Below are 21,617 nucleotides of genomic sequence, written 5' to 3' on the forward strand. Positions count from 1 at the left end.
TTTCCCTGACACTGAAACTCCTCAGACCACACCCCTCCCTCTCCCTGACCAAAGGCAGCTCCCCCCAGCAGCTGTGCAGGTTCCCCACAGCCTAGTGATCTACAGACCACCTCAGCGTCCTGCCAGTCAAAGTCAGCATCACACACTGAGCCCCAGGATTTTCCGTGCTGAATCTCCACTCTCCCAGAGCACATGTGACTCCCTCCTATCAGCCGAATCCCTCGATGGCCTGAGATGGAAACAGATTTGCTTTTGTTAATTTACTGTAAAACACTTGTAGCAAGGAAGTAATCTTTGATTCAAAATTAAACTTTCCACCATTATGATTATGGCAAAATAAAAAGTGTATTATCAGATTAATGTAATGTAAAGAAATGCAGACTTTTGTAATACATTGCGACCAGGGGCGCCGTAAGGGGGAGGAAAGCTAGGACGATTCCACGGGCCCCTGAGTGACAGGGGCCCTAAAAAATTAGGAAAATAACTGGATTGGTTTGGACTGGGGGGCCTAATATGATATGCTTTCATGGGGCCCAAAATCTCTAGCAACGCCCCTGATTGCGACACTTCAAATATTGACACAAATAAATAAACACAAATGGCTGAAATCTTAAAAAAAAAGTTACGACAATAATTTCCTTTACCTGAAGGCTCCAATCAGCCACTCTATACTATTGAATCTGTACTATAGTGTTAATAAAGGGCAAAATTCATAAATTAATATATTTTCCTTGTACCATTTCTCCGGTGTTGGATCACAGCCTTTTCTATGCCACACACAAACCAATGTGTAATCTTTGATTCAATAGCAAACTTACACACATTATGATTAATGCAAAACAAAAAAGCGTGTATTATTATCTTAAATAAATGTTAATGCACTCCAAGCTGTGCATTATACAGTGGGACTCCTGTATCTGCAGTTTCAGTAACCGAGGTGTCTGTCACCCACAGTTTACCGGAGTCTGAAAAACAAGTTTTAAAATTTCAGAAACGGAGGCCGAATTCCAGAGCTGCTTCACAGGATTCAAACCACGCACCAAGCGAAGACTGGCTGTAAGTTGGTGAATACCCAGTAGAATACATTACAATTCTTCAAGCACAGGAAACTAGAGAACATTAACCAGCACTGGGGCTAATTGCACAAAGAAAGACTAGACACATGTGCAATTGAACCGTGGACCTCCAATGCCTCTTAACTCGGCAAACTCAGACATCGAACGGGTCTGTTGAATTTTTTCCGACTTGTACCTTGACCAAAATCTTGAAACTTGACCGTTGCTGCTAAAACTTTTATGAGTCGAGATGCATTCAACTCTAGCAATTCAGGCCTTGCACAAGGTCAAGAAAAATCTAACCGCAACTCGACCAAAAACTCAGAATACGACAAACCAAAACAGACCTGCTAAAATGTGTATGGATTGAGACGCATCATGGTGATGGGTTGACACAAAGACAAGGGGAACTACTGGGATGCTGATGCCTATACAGTATGTCGCTCTCGGCCTCGTGGTACCTCTCGACCGAGTTCGGCATGCGAAAGCTGTGATACTGTGTTCGGTGTGAATTTTTGTACTTTATCCACAGTACATTCAATGATAACAGTGATCATGGTCTCTAAGCAAGTGAGCAGTGAGGGTAACTGTAGAACTTCAAATGGAAATTATAGTGAGACTTATAGTGACCAGCAAAACCTGCTGGCCAAAAGAGGACAAGACACATAGGACAGGGTCAGACGGGCACTGACCCTGAAATAAACTGTTCGTTACAAAGTCTATGAATTACCTTGAGTGACCGGGTCGTCATTTCTGATTAAAGACATTCCTCTTGAATGTATTCAACGATATATTTTTTGCCGTTTTAATCACCACAGAAAGAATGCCATTCTTCCCAATATATTCGAGAGAAGGCCGACATTCCTATGACCGATATCTTCAAAACTATAGAACTCCCAGCAGAACAACCTTGATGGATTAATAGCACTAAAGCCCCTCTAAGACATATCTTTTTGAGCTTTGGGGTGACCTGATCCTTTAACACGCACATTATTTACAACAGATAACATTAAACACTACACCTGACTTTACTGACGAACACAATAACATCACAAGGAACACTAACTATATATATTCACCATGTTGACCTGAATACAAAAAAAAACGTGTGAGAAGCCCAGAATGTCCTGAATACAAAAATGTACAGCGTAAGTGGCTAACTCACATACATACAGTGTAATAGGCCTAAAATGAAAGGGTGAAAGGGATGGAAAAGCACTCAAAATCAGATAGAGTTCAAAGGGTTAAGACCATTTCACATATTCTTGAACTCCTGGAGGAAACAAGAGGACCAGATAGAGATCCTCACAAACAGAGGGAGACCCCATAATGTTACATTCACTGGAATATATTTTCAGTCACCTGCTTGCAAAGTAGCATAATGCAGAGCTTACTAAAAAATACAGTCTAGGCCAAAATGGAGTCGTAATGCAGTGTATAGATTTAACATAGAAATGGCAAGTTGATACAGAATACTCGTGTATGCCTATGGAACTATATGGAAGATGGAAAACACAAATAAAGACATAAGTTCCACTTATATGGTTGGATAAATCAGGAAAATAAAAACAGGTGGGTTTTACTCTGTGATCCAGTACTGTATGATGCAATTCCTACCTGTGAATATTAAAATGGGTGGAATCAATTCCAGAGATAATTCAGCCTCGATAAAGAAGTTAGTTTCACAGCTGAAGAGTTTCGATTCTGATCCATTGCAGTAATATTCACTTGTCAAGAAATTGTTTTGAGAATAAGAATATTTTAATTCTCCAATGAATTGTAATGGTCCACAGCCCGTTTCTCTGCCTATCACCATGAGAGGAATTTGACGATCATACAAATAGCTATAATATGGGACTGTTATCCACCACTTTCCCCACAGATACACCTGTGTTACTCCAGCACAAGGGCTGCTTCCATCCACCAATCTCACATCATCAGGTCCTACAGAAAATAAGAGTAAATGGCAAAACAAAAATCACCTTCATGTCACATCAATGTTACCTTCATGTAAGATGTTACTAACAGAGATGGGCAGTATTTCAATTATTTGTATTTAAACTACATATGTTATTACTTTTAAGTATTTTGTAATTTGTATTTTGCGCAACTGAAAAAAATCTGATGTCATTTCTAACTTTGAGAGATTATGTTTTATGTATTTAAAATATGTATTTAATATGTCACTTTATTTGTTTATTTTCTATCATTTAAAGAGGCTTCATCACCAGGCTTACAGACTTTTAAATGCAGCCTATCACTGCCTTTGGTTAGATGCAAATAAATCACGTGACACATCCTGTTTGGCGTAGCCTGTTCGTTAGGAACTCGGACCTCCCATGACCAGCAAGCCAAGGAAAGAAGTTGCTTTGGTGCTCGGTGCAAATTTCTTCAAGGTAAAATATGTAGTAAGATAAACTATCAGATATTGCTCATCAAATGTCATTCAAGTACAGAAAAATAGAGCCATTAGCAAACAGCAGTGCTGCGATATAGAACTTGCAAATGAACTTGCTGGCCTGCTAGTGGCATTCTAGTTCATTTCAAAATCTTGTGGTTTGTCATATATGGAAGCCTTCATTAGTGATAAATCAGGCTAGCTACTTTTGTTCCTAAGGACGAAATTAATTCCTATCAGTTAAATGTAGGTGCTTTTATAGCCACTGAGTCTGTGAAAAGGGGAGAAGCTACTGGTGAACTGAGCCGTTGTATATGAAATTCCCCACAGCCGTTCTGTTGTTCTTTTTTTGAGCATATATTTTAAAAACAGATTCTTCTTTGAGTTTGTACATGTTCAGCACCTTATTGTAAGACAAAGCAGGAAATTTATACATTATGTTAATTTATATAAGGAAGTATTTGTGTGCCTCTTTTGAGTGGACATGTACACGCCGGTGTTCTGTCGAAAAATACTACCTATCGAGACGTGCTATCGAGCCTTTCTGCGCATGTGCAGTTCCACCGTTTTGGGATTAGGGTTAGGTTTTAGGGGTTAGGGTTAGGGTTAAGGTAAGGGTTTTAGGGGTTTTGGGGGGTTAGGGTTAGGGTTAGGGTAAGAGTTAGGGTTAGGGCTATCTATTAGCACTACGGTAGCATTTTTCGACAAGGCAGCATATATCGACAGAACACCGGCACCCCTGCCAGCCATCGCCACTAATTCTGTGGGGAAGCACTGGGTATAAACTAAGGCCGTAACGGTTCTCAATCCAGGACCGTAACCATGATTCGAGATCGAGAACATTTCTATTGCGGTTTTATCTCTTGGATCCTCCCAACCCGCTGCTGCAGATGCAGCCTGTTGAGCTCGCATTACGTAACTAATGTTACAAAAGTCAATTCACATTTATAAATCACAAAATTATTATTCTGTTTAAAGTAAGGGCAAGCTTTGTATTTTGTAAATACTACACATGACTGGGGCTGTATTGCTTCACTTATTCATCATGTACCATCACTATTTTACATATTTTTTTGTATTTTCAAATGAGAAATTTTAATTAAATACATTTTCTCATACCGGTATTTTGTATTTTATTTTGTTACATTTGATGAGCAAGTATTTGTCTTTTGTAACAAAATACGTTTGATGTATTTGTGCCCATCTCTGTTTACTAATGTGTGTCTGGAATACAAAATAGCAACTGATATACATCCTGAAATTGAACGGAGGTACGACTTGATACAAGTAGCTGATACTTGCAGTAACCAAGATTTTAAATCAAGGCACATCTGAACGTCAAAAATATATACTGAAATACAAAATATTTCAATTAAATATTGAGAGAACTTACCTGTACAAACCAATCCCACAGCATGGCCATGTGTACAGTTCAGCTCTGATCTATCTGACATGAAACATTCATGAAGGAAGGATTCCTCTCCTTCACAGTGGAAGCCTTTATACCAGATGGGACCTTCTCCTTCACCAAAATGGGCCCCCTTGTGTAGAGCTGAAGGAACCCCACAGTCCAGCTCCCTACAGACAACCTCAGCATCCTGCCAGTCAAAGTTACCATCACACACTGTAGCCCAGGACTGACTGAACTTCACCTCCAGCCTCCCAGAGCAGCGATCAGCTCCACCCACAAGCCTCACATGATCTGGAATAGTACAATGAAAATAGGTACACATTTAAAAATAGTATCATATCACAGAAATTGACTAAATATTTTGGACATTTTGTATTAAATTTATCATTGTAACTGGAAAATTGAGAAACACAACAAAAATCTATCAAAATATGAGAAACACTTTCTCTCACCTGAACAAATAATTCCAGCATCAAAAATGTGAGGAATATCCACGTATCTGAAATCCAGTGATCTACACTCCCTCAGTGCAGACTCTGACCCACTGCAAGTAACATCTCTCAGCAACACCCTTCCAGAACCTTCTCCAAAGTGAGTTCTTATAGGTGCTAATACAGCAGTCCCACAGCCCAGCTGTCTACACACCACTGATGCATCATCAAGGTCCCAGTCATACTGGGCTATAGTCCCCCACTCTCCCCAGCGATACACCTCCACTCTCCCAGAACAACGACTGCTTCCATTCACCAGCCTCAGGTCCTCAGGCCCTGTTAGGACACAGCCGAGCTGCTAAGACACTTCAGAAGGATCATTGGTCTGATGTTACAGTATTAATAATACAGCTGGTTACCTGTGCAGCTCAGTCTGATATAGCTGTTGTTTTTGCAGTTCAGCTCTGATCTATCTGACATGAGACATTCATGGAGGAAGGATTCCTCTCCTTCACAGTGGAAGCCATTATACCAGATGGGACCTTCTCCTTCACCAAAATGGGCCCCCTTGTGTAGAGCTGAAGGAGCCCCACAGTCCAGCTCCCTACAGACAACCTCAGCATCCTGCCAGTCAAAGTTACCATCACACACTGTAGACCAGGACTGACTGAACTTCACCTCCAGCCTCCCAGAGCAGCGATCAGCTCCACCCACAAGCCTCACATGATCTGCAAGTAAACAAATAAAATTTAAATTCTGGCTGAAAGATATTGGAACATTATAATCAGATTAAAATGTAGTAAAATATAGCTTTTAGGAAATTATTTAGAAACACCAATTTTAAGAGATCTGTGATTAAATGAGATAGTATTTTCTTATTTTCATTTCACAGTTTAAGATGTGCTAATCAGTAATGATGCCTTATGTGAAATGTTGTATATTGTAAATACTCACAGGTAAATTGCATGGATTTTGAAAGTTTTTAATTTTCTCCCTCATAGAATCCAGTATTAAAAGCAGGTGCTGTAATAATGTGTCTGTTACGTTCGCTGGTCAGGCGAGCAGGAAAGCAGGAGAGCAGGAGCCAGGACGTCGGGTAATCGGGGTTTATTAGGGTAGGTCACAGGACGGAGGAGTACGAAAGGCAACATTAATGACGAGTCTGGGGAAGACTGACTCAGACGAGGACTAAATACAAAAGACAAGCCACTGATAACGAGCCACAGGTGAGAACAATCAGGGAGGAACACCAGGTAATGAGGGGGGCGTGGCACACATCAGGAGCGGACGGAGCGGGACGTAACAGTGTCAAACCTGAGCAGATGACAGCAGCATCCAGTGTGTGCGGTAAGTCATGCTCTCTGCCATCCAGTGATCCACACTCCCTCAGCACAGACTCTGACCCACTGCAGGAAACATCCCCTAGAACCATCCGCCCAGAACCTTCTCCAAAGTGAGCTGCACCTGGTACAGATACAGCAGAGCCACAGCCCAGCTGTCTACACACCACCGCGGCATCATTCATGTCCCAGTTACGCTGATAAACGGTCCCCCACTCGCCCCAGCGATACACCTCCACTCTCCCAGAACAAGGGCTGCTTCCATTCACCAGCCTCACATCAGCAGGCTCTGTGGAGACAGAGGAGATACAGTTATGTCCAAATCAAAAATATTGATCAGTTTTCTTATGAGAGAAAACATACATGTGAATATGACTTATCTAATAGAACATAATTTAATTAAAAATTCAATCAAAACGATTTAATACCGGAAAGGTGGTTATATCCCTGTGTATGTGTGAGAATCTGTATATGTGTGAGAATGTATTTCACCTGAACAGTTCAGTGTTACAGTATGATTTGTACAGTTCTGTTCTGGTCCAGTTGGGGTGAGACATTCATGTAGGAAGGACTCCTGTCCTTCACAGTTGAAGCCTTTATACCAGATGGGACCTTCTCCTTCACCAAAATGGGCCCCCTTGTGTAGAGCTGAAGGAGCCCCACAGTCCAGCTCCCTACAGACAACCTCAGCATCCTGCCAGTCAAAGTTACCATCACACACTGTAGCCCAGGTATCTCCATCTCTAATCTCCAGTCTCCCAGAGCACTTCTGAGGCCCCCCCACAAGCTGGACCACTAAGCGACCTAACAAATGAAGAAGAAAAAAAAAAAACATTGTTATCTCTTTTGTTTTTCCTGTCTTATTTACTTTTTTCGCTTCACAAAAGACATTTCTTCTTTAACAGCACAGGCAGCAGCAGAAGATTTGTGAATTAAAATTACAAGAACTGTATTATCTTTGTTTCTCACCTGAACAGATCACTCCAGCATCAAGTACATGAGGACGACGCAGTGAACCTGAAAACTCAGAGGCTTTGTGAAATGGACACATAGACAGTGTCGGCTCTGATCCATTACAGGAAACATAAGTAAGTAGCTCCTTCCCAGAACCTTCTCCAAAGTGAGCTCTACCAGGAGTGGCTACAGCAGACCCACAGCCCAGCTCTCTACACACCACTGTAGCGTCATTCATGTCCCAACCAATCTGCATTACTGTCCCCCACTGTCCTCCACGATTCACCTCTACTGTCCCAGCACAGCGACTCCCTCCCTTCACCAGTCTCAGCTCCTCATGTCCTGTAGGTAGAGAAGTCAGAGTCGTTGGGTATTTTATCCTCACAGACTGTGCTCCACATTCAGAGAGTCAGGGACACACAACCGCAGGAATGGAGAACTATTTTCATTAATATAAGAAAGAATTATTATGTAATAGTAAAATCACAAAATAACCATTCACTTTCTCACTCAGCCGTGTAACATTGAAATAATAAAACAAGATGTTTATGCTAAACAGTTTGGTTTTACACTCTTGTGATGGTGGTGGGGGGTGGGGGGGGTCACAGTGGCTCGATGTTCGGCACTATTACTTCACACTTTCAGGGTTGGGGGTTAGAATCACACTCCTTTTGTGTTTGTGTGTGAAGTTAAAATGCCCTCTTTCTGTTGTGTGGGTTTCCACTCACAGTCTAAACACATACTGTACAAGAAGTTAAATCGGCTGCCCATTGTATGTCCGCCCTGCATGTTACCGTCATTATTAACGTAAATAGAGGCACCGGGGGCCGGGAGCGTTTCCCCGGCAGCCTGTCCTGGGCCCATTTTCCTGATAACGGCGACTCTTAGCATCTTAGAGTCTAAAGATATATCTTGCAAAAGGTATTTGTTTAACTATGTATGTTTCCTGAACAGTCTCTTAAGAGATTGCTAAAGGGAGAGCTTAAATGCGACCTTAATAGGCGCCGGAACACCTGATTGGTTGAGATTGATGGCTTGAGAATTGATGTTTCCCTCCATGCAGCAATTGCTTGACAGCCGCATGAGAGAAAGTGAGGTTCTTTGTATAAATATAACACTGCAGAAATGCTTCAAAATATGTCATTGATCATAAATGGGGAGAAGCTAAAAAAAAAATACAAAATTAACAAATTGAATCATCTAACATAAATGATATTCACCAATTTGGTGCACAAACCCTGAATGTGGTATCATCAGTTTATTTTAATTTGTTCTATAAAACACCTGCGTGCACCAACATATATGCATGTCATTGATACGGGGACGAGCATAAAGAAATGTCGTGTTACTGTCTAAACATAAGAGAATGTCCTATGTGCTACAGCTTTTTTGGGAAAACTATTTTAGACATGCATGTAAATGAATCTGCAGGGTCGACTCTGATCAACCTCATAAACCAAAGTTTTGATATACCGTGACTTCGGCACACTTAGGTGTGCATCACAGGGGTGTCGGAAATAGGGGGATCTCATCCACGTCAATATCAGCAGAACCCCCCCCCCCCCCCCCCCCCTCCGAGTAATAAATACATAATTATCAGCCCACTCCTTATCTTTCATTATGAATCTGCGAGTTACTGAGTGAAGACTGTAGTCATGTGTCAGACAAAATCATTGTATTATATGGATTATACGGATCAGTTATTTTTTTAGTTAAGTGATTTTTGATTAGGAAACTACCATTAACTATGTTAGTCTTATTTTAAATGAGCAGTATGAGCCGACAACCACGATAAAAGACAGCTAACAGAGGCTCAGGCCAACCTTACGGAAGATACACTTAACTAAGAACGTTTCGGGAAACTAATTTCTAGCATTAAGAGACAACTTAAGGTAGAATTTACGAATGACATAGCGTTAAGAAAGTTTCCAGAAACTGGGCCCTTGGCGTTCCCCTGCCTTGTTCCCCTGCCTTGTTCTCCTGTCTTGTTCCCCTGCATTGTTCCGCTGCCTTGTTCTCCTGCTTTGTTCTCCTGCCTTGTTCCCCTGCTTTGTGGCCGATGCTACTTGGGATAGACTCCAGAAGTAGATGTCCTGCTGTATTTCCTGTATTATCTAACCAGGAGCTCTATTTTAAATATAAGCAAACCGTTTCAGTGGTATTTGCTGTAACCAGATAAGCTAATGCAAACATATTCAGAGATGACTTTTGTTTTTTTTCTTCTTCGTATTTTATTAACTGATGCTTTTCCCCAAAACAATGTAAATTTCTGTTGAGAGAAAACCAGCCCCTGGAGCAATTGGGCATAAAGGGCCACATTCAAGGGCCCGATGGGATTTCAGCCAGCAACTGCCAAATCACATGTACAAGCATAGCATGCTAACCCACTAAACCACATAAATCTCCTACATTAAATACGTACCCGTTCCCTAAGACTGTCTTCAGGTTGATTTTGTAGCTAAGCCGAAATAATAATAATACAGTACATAATAATAATTATAGTAATAATAATAATGATAATAATAATGATAATGATAACACAGTAACAATAACAGTAACTACATATAGAACTACAGTGCATGTCGTGCCGATGAACCGGTGAAGCCACACAATGTTTTCATGAGCGTTACAATGATGTGCATTCATCCGTTATTACAGACTCGAATTTGTAATGTAATTGCAATCAAAGAAGTATGTTTGTAAGTACGAGTTGTCCATAAATCGGACATTCTTAGCTCAGGAACTGCATGTATATAGTGTCTCCTTTCAGCTGGTACAGTCCGACACCAATGTATGAGTTTCTACTACAGCATGAATGCAGGCCAGGATATGGATGTACACAACATGTGTGGAAGGGAAGTTCTAGTCGGGCCGGGAGGGGTGCGTAGGGAGCATTGTCAATGTCTTAGGAGACTGTGTGTGTGTGTGTGTGTGTGTGTGTGCGCCTTGCGGTGACCCTGAACCTGGAAGCTGAAACTGCCTGTTTCTGCAGATATTCAGAGTCTCCGTTGCCTTGCGGAGAGAACGGGACGTATTACACAGGCAGCGCTATACCTCAGAGGAAGATAACGGGGGAGCAGCCAGAAATACAGAATAGAGAAGCAGGTGTATATTCTTCTGTAGTCTTATATGTCTGCTATGTTTCATCTGGTTTGCTTGATTGCATGGAATGGAATGTTGAACAGAAATGTGTGAAGTTCTACCAAGGGTGGGATGCAGCTGATGGGGACTGGCTGTCTGTCCCTGTCCTTGTACCTGAGCCTAGAGCAACGTGGAGGTGCACAAGGTCACCACCTCTGAGGCCATCACGCTTTTTATAACCGATGGGGCAGAAGATTTCTTCTTAGTGGGGTTACAGAAATGTAAAAGAACCGAGCCATTCTGTTGTTGGGGGGGGGGGTTCATTTCTTTGGAACGGGAATACTCTGTTACTTCATACCTGGTGCCGAACAAAGAGAATAATTTATTTTTACTTCCACAAATGCAGAACCAAAAGCTTCAGTATAGATCAGGAGACATTTTGTGAACATGGCCTGTATGTGGTCTTTCAATACATTCACACACAATAAAATGGTTTCATGAGTAATATATATAATCCCAGATTCTGACCAAGACACTGTTTGAATATGACCCAAGAGGAGAGGGTCTGGTCCCAGGAGCTGGTTCTGTTTGCTGAGGAGAGCAGAGGCAGCAGAGAGAAGAAGACGAGGAACAGGCAGCTCCCCATGTTTATCAGGGCAGATCAACCTCCTCCTGTGTGATGTGGAGACGCCAACCTGCACCCTGAGATCTGAGAGCTTCTGCTGAAGGTTCCAGCACCAAGTGAAGACTCAGCCCCCACCAGCCTCAAGCCCACCAATCACACTCATCCCCACCAGCCTCAAGCCCACCAATCACACTCATCCCCACCAGCCTCAAGCCCACCAATCACAGTCAGCCCCCACCAGCCTCAGCCCCACCAATCACACTCATCCCCACCAGGCTCAAGCCCACCAATCACACTCATCCCCACCAGCCTCAAGCCCACCAATCACAGTCAGCCCCCACCAGCCTCAAGCCCACCAATCACAATCAGCCCCCACCAGCCTCAAGCCCACCAATCACACTCATCCCCACCAGCCTCAAGCCCACCAATGACATTCAGCTTTGCCTTATTTGACTAAGGGTAGGAAACTCACTAATAGTTCAAACAGGTACAATGACAAATCAGAAGATTGTACTGTACACGTCCCATATATACAAACAACATGTCATATCATCACTGCTGGTGAAATCTTGAAATAATAATAATTTTTTATGTTTATTACAAAAGATAGAAAACTTTACCAAAACATGTACATTTCGTACATTCTCAGATGATAACACGTATCTTGTTATTCTCAAAATAATTTTTGAATGGGAAAGTATATTGCAATGAAATTCAACATCTGAAGCTCTGAATTTTTTTGACCTATCAACATACTAAAAAGAAAGAAACTATTTGGATCTGTGCCAGGCCACAACAGGGAAGTTATTAACACTAAAACATGCAACAATTCTGCATGTTCATTATACTTCAAGTAGTAACAAACCTCTACATTCACCGCAATAATTGGAAAATGTCACAGTGAGAAAAAACATAAGCAAAGGAAAAATACTAGTCAAAAAGACAACTGTTCCTACAGTTCACTGAACATTATCACGGAATTCATGCACCTGTCACTGACCACATGACCCAAAAATCTGACTCCAGCTTCTAACCAAGATCCTGGCTGAATATGGTCCAAGCAGACAGTACTTAGGTTCCTACCTGCTGAGGAGAGCAGAGGCTGCAGAGAGAAGAAGACGAGGAACAGGCAGCTCCCCATGTTTATCAGGGCAGATCAACCTACTCCTGTGTGATGTGGAGACGCCAACCTGCACCCTGAGATCTGAGAGCTTCTGCTGAAGGTTCCAGCACCAAGTGAAGACTCAGCCCCCACCAGCCTCAAGCCCACCAATCACACTCATCCCCACCAGCCTCAAGCCCACCAATCACAGTCAGCTTTGCCTTATTTGACACCAGGGTAGCAAACTGTCTAATAGTTGAAATAAGTACAATGACAAATCAGAAGGTACTGCTGTAGACGTCTCCATATATACCAATAATGTGTTACTTCCGCGGACACCTCCTACAACCTGAAGACACGACCGGATGCCGATTTAACCTAAAGAGGGGAAAAGACAGAGAAATGACTGTAATGTTAAATATAAATGACACAGGATCAGATACACAGTGACTTACATGCCTGAAGAATCCTGACAGTCTTCCATGCTGAATGTGATCTGACACAGTAATGATAAGATATTTGTATCTGATGTAATTTCTCATAAAAAATGTTTTTGCTCCCTTTAAGTGATAAAACAGTGGTATTCGACTGGCCTTATTTGATTGGCTTCCATACTAATGTGCATGTATTAGATAATAGTCAAACCAGAGAGCTCCCTCAAGCAGTCTGGGGACGGGTCTGTCCACCTTCTACCACTAACAATCACACTAGTCTGAAACTGTTTCAGGTATATTTTCAGACATTCATTCATCTTCCATCATCAAATATCCTGTATTGAGTTCATGGTGACATGGAGCTAATCTGAGAGAACACAGGGCAAATGGTAGAGTATACGATGGGGTTGTCCAAGCCATCACAAGCAACACGATCAAACTCTAAAGGCAATTCAGAGCAACTGATTCACCTTAATAACCTGTCTTCAGACTATGGGAGACAAAGGGGGAGACCCAGAATAAACCACCACAAACTGGGACAGAACACATAAGCTCCACACACAGACAGCTGGGGTGGGACTCGAACCCACAACCCTGGAAGCGCAAAGCCATAATCCTAAGCACTCAGGCACTGCCTCACCTGCAAACTACATGCTTACATTATACAAATGAAAGTGTCTACTAAGCAAAAGTAAAGAGTGTAATATCCTGACACAGACACTCCATGCTGCCTGAGCACATTCACTCTGTAAATGACGTAACTCTGCCAATGTGACGGCGGCGTTTGCAGCTTCTCTTGTGGATCCAGCAGCGTCTGTCAGCGCTGAGGAGCAGGAGGTCATGCTCTCACTGCAGCGTCTGAGCAGATGAACCAGCTGCCATGCTGCTCATTCTCCTCTGATCTCTGCAGCTTCTCCTCCCTCTCTCTCTCTCTCTCTCCCTCTCTCTCTCTCTCTCTCTCTCCTGTGCATCATAGAGCTGAGTCGTCTTTCCTCCCCACGCCTCCACTCTATACTGTACTTCCTCCCCTTAAGCCTGCGGTCTTACGCTGCCTGATGGCACCACGTTCGTTTCTCTCTCAGCTACCGGGGGCTACGATCCACTATCTCTCACTTCCATCTCCTAACTCTCTGCAGGGCGACGTCTCTTTGCATTTTTATACTTTTTCTGCTTTTTTCCGAGATACATCTGTGGTTAGCAAGTTTATTTATATTTTTTAAAGCTTTGAGAGAGAGAGGACTTGTAGTGACACAAGACAGTTTATATAAACCTAAAGTAGAATAAATGGGGCCTAAAAAGTCCACTTTATAGGTAAATATGGACTAATTGTATCATAAGTGTGGAACGTAAGTCTGGGAATATTGTTAATTAAGCATTTTAGCAGAGATACAGTGTTGGTGCCAGAACTAATCAGACAGCTGGGTGTGAGATTTACACAGAAGGGTACGGAGGTGGGGGGGCGAACAGTGGTATTACCAGGATACCATCAGGGGGAAACATTGCTTTTTAGCATCTAAGGGTGATTACTTTGGGGGCACAGACAGTGAGTTAGGGTACCAGGCCCCACCGGCACCAACACTGGGTGGATGGTGATAAGAAGATAAACTGGACACTGTGAGACATAGTGAAAGTGTCATTGTGTGTTACGTGTCAATGAATGTTTCAATGTTGAAGTATCACTAAAGCAGAAAGACAGGGAAATTATAAACAAAATTTTATTTCAATGTTAAAGAAAAAAACAATTTTATTAGGTAACTCAGAAAAGAGAAAAAGATAATTAACTAATTTGGTACTTATGCATTTTAATGTTTAAGCATATCTTTATCTAAATGGTTATTTGCCTGGATAGTATAGAAACATTTTAAAATAAAAAATATACGTAAATGTACTTTTACTTATGTGCACTGATACACAAGCATTGATACAGTTCTGCCCCTCATCCAGGCCCCTCCCTCTCACAGAAGCCCCTCCCCCACATCATCATAGTTAGTGATGTCATCATTAGGCAGCCCCCTTTCCTGGGTGAATGACAGCTCAGTCATGTGTCCTACAGGGTGACTGTGGTGGAGATCTGTCAGAGAGGCACACAGACACACAGACCTTTGGGTGAATGTGTATGTAGCTCTGATTGCTGATTGAGGAAGAGGCAGCATGACGTCATGTTTCATTTATATTATGTATAATATTTCAAAAATAACCTTTACGTTCCATAAAAAAGTAACATACTGCATGTCCAAGCAGTAAGTGAAATACTTGTTATAGTGTCACACTTGAGATATTCATAATTCCATGTTTAGTAATAACAATCAGCATAACAGAAGGCCTGGGCTGAGATTATATCAAACTCAGTCTGATTGGAGCAAAGTGACCAGCTGATCCCTTTAGAGCCCCTCACCTGGCTGAGAGTCAGGGTGATGCTGCACAGAGACGACATCATAGTCTTTGGTCTGGCTGTCAGTGACATCATCATAGTCATTGGTCTGGCTGTCAGTGACATCATCATAGTCAGGTGTCTGATCTGTGGGGTTGTCATTGTAGTACTCCAGGGTATCTACCCCTACAACCACAAAGTCAAGATGAATGAGATTTCTAAAGTGAATGTTTCAGAAATCCTGGAAGTATGTAAAGTTGGTGACTGACCTCAAACCTGAAGTCCATCACACATTTGTTAAGAAGGGAAACCTGGTATTGCTGGGCAGAGAAAATCTCACCTTTCAACTTTTCTGGAGTCACTTTCTCACAAACATGGTCACCATAGTTTTCTGGGTCGTCTCCAGTGATCATCTTCTCTAAATCATAATAACATGAGACACACATCACATCAGTGCCTGTCAGAAGAAATTTTCTGAATTCTTACTTTTTAACCTTGCGTATAATTAATTATTTCTAAGCTGATCTGCACCATCATTACCTAAGAGATTGACTCCTTCAGCTTCCCCCACATCTTCATACCCTGAGGGCAGCTCATCTGGAAGGTCACTCCCTGACACCAGAAGAAGGGTTAGTGACACTTTTACACTCCTGGCAGATCTTTACCTGGCTGCAGTTATATGATGTTCAGCTAAATATACAGTCAGACTCCAGTGTGGAGACCTATCCTCTCTGAATAATGTACTGATGTCTTCATGTATGAACCTGACTGTGCACAAAGTCATTCTTAGCCCAGAGTTATTTCCCCTGAGCAGATTCATTATAAATCCACATAAATAAATGTAGATGTGCAGCAGTCACACAGTGAGCTACTTCTATGACATCACTATAGTTTGATTGTCTCCACCTCACTGTCACAGCACCTTGTGAATGAGTGTCACAGAGTGATTGTGGTGGTTTCTCAGCAGTGATACTTCAGTTAAGTTACCTCTCTTAACTTGGGCACGTTTGTAATCTATTTCCTCATAGATGGCGGGAGGCAGCTGTTTATTGTCACTCTGAGCAAGTTCTGTGAAGGATAAAGACACAAATGTTATTATGTATGAAGTTTAAAACCAACCTGAGACATGGATATACTTCATAGCTGTGGGACCCCTTCTTTAGTAATAAGGAAATCGGAGGTTAACAGAAAGTAAAATCCAGAAGAGTGAGACTTGAGTGACACATCGTACAAAGAATCATTTAGCTGAAGGTTTAACAAGCAGATATGGACAAATTCGCTATGCTACTAATGGAGAAAACCCAATGCTCTATAAATTATCAATTGACCAAAAATTAGTAAGACAAATGAAATCTAAATGATTTTATAAAATACTGTCCTACCTCTTGTCAGGATCCAGTTCCTGTAGACCAGTCTAACCACCAGCAGCAGAAGTACTGAGATCAGAAGCCCAAGAACCACTGAGGACACTGTTGGGTCAGACTGGTCTGTTTGCGTCTGAGTAACTGTGGGAGGTCCAGTGACATCTGGGGTGATTTCTGTGACACCTACAGGAATGATATTGGTGTTTATTACTGTCAGGTTAAGGGACAGAATAAGTATTTTAGCCTCATATTTAATAACTACAAAACCACACTATCAGAGAGGATGCAGGAATGTACTTCCTGGCCTCACCTGCACAGGTGACCCCTGCGTCCTGCCTGTGTGAGCAGTCACTCTGCTTCAGTGAGTAAGAGCAGTGCCACAGGTGCAGCTCACTGCCCTTGCAGTTCACCTCATCCAGCCAGATGGCGACGTCACCCCTCCCGAAGCGTCCGCCCCCTTCTGCCCCGAGAGCCGGCCCACAGCCCAACTGCCTGCACACCACCATGGCATCACGCAGGTCCCAGGACTCGTCACACACGGTCCCCCAGGAGCCGCTGTGATACACCTCCACCCTCCCAGAGCAAGTGTCTGTACCCCCTGTCAGTCTCAGGGGCAGACGGTCTAGTGGGGACACAGGAGACAGCTGAGGTTATATGGAGCAGAACTCAGAGGGGACAGACATTTAATACATAAATTGTTTTGCGTATGAAAACGCGGTTTAGGTGCATTAAACACAGCAATCTACACTAATTGTAATTCTTAATAAATTAACACATTTATTTCTAATTCTTTGCCTTTTTCATGACTGTATTATATATGGCAGTGTTTCCAAATCCAGTCCTCGTGTAACCCCAGACAGTCCACGTTTTTGCTCCCTCCCAGCTACCAGCCAATCAGGAACACTGAATACCTGTTATACGTGTGCTGGGAGCTGAGAGGAAGCAAAAAAGTAGACTGTCCAGGGTTCCCCGAGGACTGGGTTGGGAAACACTGATATACGGTGTAATATTATCTTCTGTGTTTCAAAGGATTTTAGAACACATCTGTAATATAAATCTGCAAATCCATCAAGCCATAAATGGTAACACTTTACTTAAGGCCATGTTTTTAATCATTTCTAAACACATTAATAATGCATTACAATGTATTCATAAAGCATTATAAGCATGACTACAAATATTTATAATAAAGTACAACAAATATAGCCATGTTTACTATGCATTATGACTGCTTTGTGAAGCTCTCATCTATAATGCACTATACATACCTTGATAAGTAAGGGATAATGTACAGGCAGCCAGTAGGTATCACAGAAATAAGCCCCGACAGTGTGATCAGGACCCGACGTGAAGCGCAGGGTCTTGTATCACACTGAAGGGGCTTATATCGCGATAACTACCGGCTGCCTGTACATTATCCCGCTTATTACACGGCTACTTGCCACATAAGGAAAAAAAACTGGACATGAATTTGAAACATTTTATTGGCATATTTGTTTTAAATTAACATTTTTAAACGGTAATCTTTGTTGGCGCGGAGGGATTTAAAACATACAAGTAGTACCGGCTATGTGTTATTACTTTGGAGCAGTTATTATTTGAAAAGAACGAACCTGCAAATGTCTCAACTGACCAATCAGAATCAAGCATTCCAGAGAGCCGTGTAATAATGCAGTATAAAGCATCCTAAATGCTTATACCGACCAATGTGATGCATTATAAAGGTATCTATAGTGCATTATAGATGAGAGATTCACAAAGCAGTCATAATGCATAGTAAACATGGGTATAATGTGTTATGTGTTTTGATAAATATTTAAAACCATATTTATAATGCCTTTTGAATGCATTATTATTTGTTATGAATGTGTTTAAAAATTACTAAAAACATAGCCTTAAGTAAAGTGCTACCCAATAAACTTACTGGTACAGAAGTTCAAATCAGAAGAAGTTCGGCAGAGCTTGAAGTCTGAAGGAGATTTCAGGTTTTCAGCATCTACAATAATCAGCAAGATAGAGAAATAAAACATGGTTCATGGAACTTATTAACATACAACAACAAAGAGGCTGAATTTAGCTTCACCTGAGCAGCCTGTTCTGGCAGCTTCTGAGCAGCCATTTGGCCCTTTGGAGGATGATGGACACTGCCAGAGTGATGTGTCATGGGATCGACATTTTCCAAAGTCCAGCCCTTTCAGGTCAGGACTGAGCCTGGATATTGTCTTAGTGACTGTCCCCTTGTCTCCACAGCCTAACTGGCGACAGATGACAGCTACTGCTGGTTGTTCCAGACCATCAAAGCACACACTTGCCCAGGTGCCATTGTAGTAGACCTCTGTGTGGCCAGAACATCCTTCAGACAGACGCAGCTCCTTGTGCTCTGTGGTGAAAGACACACAAGGAACGTGAACCATTATTGTTCAGTGATTACAGAAACCACTGGACACTGTCTGCCTTTAAAATGACAGAATGCAGTTTCATACAGAGCTGGATCTGCTTTACCTGAACACACAACACCCACATCCTGCTTGTGCCCACAGTCCTTCCCCCCCCACTCCACTGAGGGACAGTCCCACAGGGACGACTCGTTCCCCACACAGCCCAGCTTGCTTAGCCAGATGGGTCCAGTCCCTGGGCCAAAGTAAGTGGGTACAGGGATCTGCCCACTGAGGGCTGTCCCACAACGGAGCTGCCTGCACACCACCTGAGCCTCAGGCAGAGCCCAGGACTCATGGCACACTGTCCCCCAAGAGCCCCTGTGGAAGACCTCCAGCCTCCCTGCACAGTCACTGCCTCCCCCCACCAGCCTGAGGGACCTGTGGTCTGGGAGAGAAGACAGAGTGAGGAAGGAAGATCTACCAACCCAGGGAGCTCACATGACAACATTCATGCTGTGAATCAAGAGTAACACACACATGTGAACTCAAAGTCAGTACATCTAGGTGTCCTAATGTCATAAAATGTTCCATTTTTCTAGCACGAATTCATGAATTAAACAGTTACAAGTATCTCTCTGAAACAGCCATAACACATCCTGCTGACACAGATCCCACTGATGTGGAGAAACTCACTGGAGCAGACCATGGACACCTGGTCACTGGGGCGGCAGTTGAGGACATGTGGAGGTCTGCATTTCCCCAGGTGAGACTCAGTTCCTGAGCAGTGAAAGCCTGTCACACACTTGTCACTGTCCCCTATCCTTGACAGGTATGACCTGTAGATATTTGTTGCAGAGCCACAGCCCAGCTGTCTGCAGACCACAGAAGCATCCATGGAGGTCCAGGACTCTTGGTGAACCTTCTGCCAGGTCTGGTTGTAGTAAACCTCCACCCAGCCCTCACAGTCACTCCCTCCAGACAGCAGCCTGACACCCCCATCAGAGGAAGAAGGGGTTGAACCTGTGAAAAAATCCAAACTGATGAAAAAGGACCCTAATAAAATAGGAGAGTCTCCATACTGTGGAGTTTAATTGCTATTTATGGTAATATTTGCTCCGTCTCTCTGGACTATAACTGACTTGTCAGTCCTCACCAGAGCAGACGACTCCTGCATCCTGCCCATGAGAACAGGCTGTTCGTCTCCATGGGGACACTGCACACTGGGAGAGGCGAGTCTCATTCCCCTGACAATGAAACACATCGGGCCAGATGGGCCCAGTGCCCCCCCCAAACCAGGCCTGTCCCAGGGCAGCCTCAGCGCCCCCACATTTCAGCTGCTGGCACAGGACAGTGGTGGCTCTCATGTCCCATGATGCATCACACAATGTTCCCCATGTTCCATTGTACCTCATCTCCACTCTACCAGAGCAGTGGTCAGGACCATCCCTCAGCCTGAACCGTGTGTATCCTGGGAGCAGCATGAAGAGAGAGCGAAGAATGAAGATGAGATGCACTGAAATGTCACTCAGATAATAATAATAATAACAGAGTGAGGGTGTCTGAGAGCAATGATACTCTTACCAGAACACACCAGGCCCACATCATTCTCATGGCCGCAGGTCCTGTTATGTGTCATTTTGGGACAGAAAACAAGATGAGACTCGTTTCCCTGACACTGAAACTCCTCAGACCACACCCCTCCCTCTCCCTGACCAAGGGCAGCTCCCCCCAGCAGCTGTGCAGGTTCCCCACAGCCTAGTGATCTACAGACCACCTCAGCGTCCTGCCAGTCAAAGTCAACGTCACACACTGAGCCCCAGGTTCTTCCGTGCTGAATCTCCACTCTCCCAGAGCACATGTGACTCCCTCCTATCAGCCGAATCCCTCGATGGCCTGAGATGGAAACAGACAGATTTGCTTCTCACAACATGGAGGCTACCTTTGACTCAACATTAAACTTTACAAGATTATGATTAAGATAAAATGAAAAGTATATCGTGAGTTAAACATAATGTAAAGAAATTACTTTTGTAATAATATGGGACCCTTCATATCTTAACAATAATGATATAGAACCATGTACTCCTATCTGTGTGTAACACGAAATATTAGCATCCGTGGAACTTGTTTACAACTTGTTTGCTAATAATTTTACGCAGAAAGCAGTCGTCTCTGGTCGCCATTCTGAAAAACCTTACAAACACGGGCTTAATGTTATTTACTTTAATTAACCTTCAATGAAACATTAAAATTTCTAACTTTACGATTAATGCAAAATAAAAAGTATGTTATTAGCTTGATGCAATGTAAAGAAATGCAGACTTTTGTAATACATTGGACCACTTCAGATATTAACTATGCTGGTACAGAACCAGACACTCAGTCCAAGTGTCACACTGAATGTAAACATGAATGGCTGAAAGGTTAAAAAAATAAAAAGTCAACTCCTTTTAATCATATCCTTTCACTCCATAGCTCCAACTCCAGTCAGCCGTTCTATACTGTTGAATCTATTGAATCTATAATATTTATATAGCAAATGTAAAGATTTCATTTACATTCATTTTCCCTGCACCATTTATCCAGTGTTGGATCACAGCCTTTTCTATACCACATACACCAATAGGCAGAGTGCAGCCAGGAGGGGAACTCGATTTGTCCCTGGGGAACCCA

The 21,617-nt window shown here is 42.7% G+C and overlaps 1 pseudogene; it reads right to left on the reverse strand.

Moving 5' to 3' along the window:
- Positions 1-14,786: 14,786 nt before the first annotated feature.
- Positions 14,787-21,617, reverse strand: part of LOC111844910 (scavenger receptor cysteine-rich type 1 protein M160-like) — a 28,850-nt pseudogene continuing 22,019 nt past the window's right edge.

Source organism: Paramormyrops kingsleyae, chromosome 22 (assembly GCF_048594095.1).
Source record: "Paramormyrops kingsleyae isolate MSU_618 chromosome 22, PKINGS_0.4, whole genome shotgun sequence".
Classification (NCBI taxonomy): Eukaryota; Metazoa; Chordata; class Actinopteri; order Osteoglossiformes; family Mormyridae; genus Paramormyrops; species Paramormyrops kingsleyae.